Raw genomic sequence first — 4568 nt, 5'->3', positions numbered from 1 at the left:
GGGTCATGTCATAATTTCTGTTGTCAGAAGGGGGTTGCAGTGCAAAGAAGTCTGCGAACCCCTGTTCCAGACAATCCCAATGCTAAGGAGCAACGGGGAAAGTCTTGGGGTTTCTTTGTGAAGACTTGGTTCATTTTGGAGGAGTCACGGGGAGGTCAGAGTTCACCCAAATGTTGCTGCCACCCCTTCTTTAACATCTGTGTGGGCCACCAAGACACTGGGCTCAGCTCTGCCCTCTGCAGGGTGCAGCGGTGGGCAGCAGCTGAGCCCTGGAGTCAGGGAATTGGCAAGGGAGGGCCATGGCCAGTTTGAAAAGGAGTCTCCCCTTTTCACGGCTCTCACCCCCATTTTGCACTGGAGTTCAGGGCTGCACCATGCCGTGGTGAAGCAGGCCCCTGCCTTTAAAGAGGTGCTGTTGCAACTGATGGTGAAAACTGGGCCCATCAGCTCAGGTGGTGCCCGTCTATCCGACAACTTTTCACTTCCCACGCAGCCGAATCCGGGGTGAAAATCCTGCCACCCAGAGCGCTCGGGGGAGAGAGGGTTTGAGGAAGGGACTGGGGGGGGGAGAGGGACAGCAAGGACGGAGGAGAGATGCAGAGAGGCTGCTGCAGAGGAGAAGCTCTCGGGCCAGGTTGGGAGCAGGGAGGTGAGTAGGACCTACACAAACAATAACAAAGATGGGGGGGGAAAGGGGGGAAGCAGCCTGTGCAGCCTCAGGAAGCAGCTGTTGGGGGGGCGGGTAGCTGCACTGGGATTTCTGCTGCCAAGGAGCCCTCTCGTAAGAGCCCCACCCCTCTTCGCGGGGTGCTTAGCTGCACAGGGAGTTCCAGCCCCATGGGGCTGGGGGAGCCCTGCAGTCAGTGCTTAGCACAGTCCCTGCTGGGGATGGCCTGCATGGCCCAAGCTGGGACCCAAGACCTTAGTGAGCCAGGGGAAACCCTCTGCTGGGAGGCTGCTCCCTCCCTTAGGCCTGGCCTCACTGGTTTGGGCCAGACTGAGCCGGGCTCAGCTGGGAGCTGCTCTGTGCAAGGTATCACCCAATCCAGCCCGCTGGGGAGTGGCCATCTCTGACCCCCGGCTGGGGCATTAACAGCAGGTGGCTGCAGATAAAGGCAGGGAGGTGCCTTGCTGAATCTCGGGGACACACCTACCAAAGCCCAGGTCACACAGTACACGCATGCCAGAAGCTGGCAAGGTTCCCAGGCCTGCCTCCCTAAGGCTGGATTAGCAGCCTTGCCCACTGCTGCAGCGGGCAAAGGGCCCAGCCTGAAGCCCAGAGCCAGACCGTGGGAAGAGCTGGGGGATCGCTTTGCAGAGCCTGGCCTGCTCTTACCAATGAACCATCAGAGTTGTAGGCTCCTCGGGCTGCCCCTACCCATGGTGGGAGCTCCCTGCAGCGCTCTGGCACCTGGGAAGCTGCCCGGGCGGCTCTTATCTGGCTGCTCTGGACAAGCCTTGGTTCCAGCGAGCAGCACGGAGGGGTCGCCTCAGCCCCCAGCTGTCCGCCTACTACAGCTAGTGCAGGCGAGGGGCTTCCAGCCCCCAAGGAGCAGCCAGGCTGAATCGTAGCTCAGGCAGACGCCAGCTGGTCTCTGCGCAGGACAGCAGCAATTTGGTTACAGGGGGTCAGTACAGCCCCGTGCACCCCACACTCAGGCTTCACTCGGAGGGAGGCAAAACCCAGGCCCAACCTCTTCCCTTCTGCTAGTGGCTGGAGCAGAGGCCTGGGAGCCAGGTGTAAGGGGCTCCATGCCATTTTCTGGCACTGATCTGCTGCATGACCTGGACCCAGTCATATTCCCTCTCCGGCTCCGTTTTCCTGCCTGGGGGATGGGTACCTGCCTCTCAGGCCAGGACTGGGGTTAACAGACATACCCTGGTGCTGTGCTTTGAGGGCACACGCCGTTACACTTAGAACACCCACAGCTGGAGCACCACCTTTGGACCAGATTCCCAGCAGGGCTGAGCACCCACAGCTCCGGCTCAGGGCCTTGAGGCTTACATGGGGCTCAGCCCCTCCAAGAACCAACTGTGAGGTTGGGCAACAGAAACGTGGCTGCTTCTGAAACTGGGCCTGAGTGCAGGAGCTCAGAGGTACAGGGCTGGGACAGGCCTACTCAAGGGCAGGATTCAAACCCTCTCCCCTTCCATAGGGCTGCATGAAGGCCGCAGAGCTGGGCATCCCTCTGCTTCACCCCCACCTCACTGGCTGCAGGTCCCACTCTGGCTGAACGGACACAGTAGGACCCGGGCCAAGAGCCAGCATGCTAGGACAGTGCCCAGCCAGCAGCCCCTCTCTGCTGGGTGGATGGATGAGGGAAGGGGCTGGTGTGGCCTAGGGGACCGGGTTAACAGGGCTGGGCAATGCCCAACCAGTCAGCACTGAGCCCCCTGCAGTGCACTCCCACTTCCCAGCGCAGCCAGGGGCCCAGAGACTCCTCAGCATCTGTGGAGTGGCTGTCTCTTGCCATGCAGCAGCAGCCGGGGGTGCAGGAACGGCAGGGCAAGGCAGCCCCACATAGCCCCACGGCCTTATAAATGTACCAGTCCCTGCACATCACCCCGCCCCCCCCTCACTCCGCCCAGGCCAACTCCCAGTCCCTCTTGCTCCTGCCCCCAGACTCCCACCCAACCCCAAGCCCTACTCCCCACCACCACTGAAGCAAGAACAGGCCTGCAGCATGCAGCCCCCCCGGCTGCCCTGCTCTGTGTGTTGGGCCTTAAAGGCCCCCCCATTACTGGGGAGGGAAGCTCTTACAGCTGCAAGCCAGGCGCCCCCCCCTTCTCCAAATGCAGGGATCTCAGCTTCAGAAGTTTCCCAGCCAGTTGCCATGGCAACTCCTCACCCCATCCCTGGCCACTGTAGCCAATGGCAACGCTCGGGCCCAGGCTTCCCAGGCCTGATTTCTGGAGCTCTAAAAACAAAATAAAAAAACCCCGAGTCAGGATTTCCACCCCGCCCCCCCAAACTCCTGGAAGGGCCTGTGCTCCCCCCAACCTGCTCAGCGCCAGGGCCTCGGCCTCAGCAAGCGGCAATGACGGTGCATGCAAGGCAGAGCCCTGGCCCTGCACAGCGCGTGGGGAGGGCAGCTTGACCGTACAGCCCTGCTAGGCTCCCGGCAGCCACACCAGGACAGGGGCGAGGGGGCAACACCCAGCTGGGCCAGGTCCTTGGGAGAGCTAGGCCTCCTGCCCAGTCTTAGCAAGCCTGACCCCTCGTTTAGCCAATGCCCCTTGCTGCTGGAGATTCACCCCACGGGCATCTCCCGGGGGGAGGTGAGGGGAGTTCACTTGAGCTGAAAGAGGAACAGGGTTCTGGCTGCAGCTGCATCAGGCTGCTGCTGGGCCACAAGGGTCCCAGCAAGGATCCCCCACCCACCCAGCCCCTGATCTCCGAGAGCCGGGGGTGCAGGCCAGGCCGGCCTCCAGCAAGGGATACAGAGGCAGCGCCCCCTCCTGGAGCCACAGCGATTGCCTGGCCTGGTTCTAATCCAGCCCTGCCCCATGTCACCACAGAGGAGGGACAGGGGGAAATGCTGATTGCAGGCTGCTCCTTCCCCCATCCTGGATCTACTCTTCCCCTAGGATCAGGAGAGGCAGGATGGCACCCTAGGCTGCTGAGCAGCTACATCCCCTGCCACCAAGGGCTGCCCCACAAAGGGAGCCCAGGAGTAGCCCCCAGTGTGACTGTTTGAACCCTAGGTACAGACACAGGCTGGCTGGCCCCTCCCAGCGGTATGACACTGCAGGGTTTAGCATGCTCTCACAACCAGGGCTAGCGTGGGTGGCTCCTCAAGCCAGCAGTTACACCTCTAGTGCAGGGGGAGAGAGGGCCTCAGGGCTGAAGCTATGTGCAGGAGGCAGGGGGGAAAATCTACAGCCATGCCCTGGCGTAGACAGCGCTACGCTGCTGGAAGAATCCTAGCTCCTGCCCCTTGGGGAGGTGGATTAGTTTACAGGGAAGGGAGAACCCCTCCAGGCCCTGTAGTGAGCAGACACACTGAGTGGTATAGCAGTAGGGCTGCTGCATTTTCACTGTAGATGCACCCAGGGGTGAGTTTAGCACTAATGACCCCAGCTAGCTCTGGCAGCTGCATGGTACAGGCTGCTGCTAGCAGCGCTTACCTGGCCCTACCCGGGTCCTCACATTGTGGCTTGGAATAGTTAGATCAGAGGGCAGTCGCCAAGGCTAATTCAATCCATCATCCCCCTCTGCCGAGGCGCGAAGCACAGGCCACTTCCACCAGGGTCCAACCTGAAGGACCCAGCTTGATGTCTGCATGTCCCAGGCTTCGCCCAGCGAGGGGAACTTGGTGATGTGAGAGCTGCACCCCCATAGCCTGAGGCAGGAATTTACATCAATGAAAACCAGTGCAAGAGTCTGTGTGAACAGCTGCAGCCTGCTGCACCAGTTTGAGTTCTCTGGCAGATCAGCCCCTGAACTTTCACTGGCCGCCCCCAGGTCTTGCTCCAAGAACCCCCACAAACCCCACTGCCTCCCCCTCGTTGTGCATTTGGAACCAAGGCCGCCTGGCCCTGCTAGGCAGCCACAGAGCACACAGCAA

This window comes from Eretmochelys imbricata, chromosome 25 (assembly GCF_965152235.1).
Source record: "Eretmochelys imbricata isolate rEreImb1 chromosome 25, rEreImb1.hap1, whole genome shotgun sequence".
Lineage (NCBI taxonomy): Eukaryota > Metazoa > Chordata > Testudines > Cheloniidae > Eretmochelys > Eretmochelys imbricata.
The sequence above is the reverse complement of the archived record's forward strand: the minus strand, read 5'-3'. Positions refer to the sequence as shown.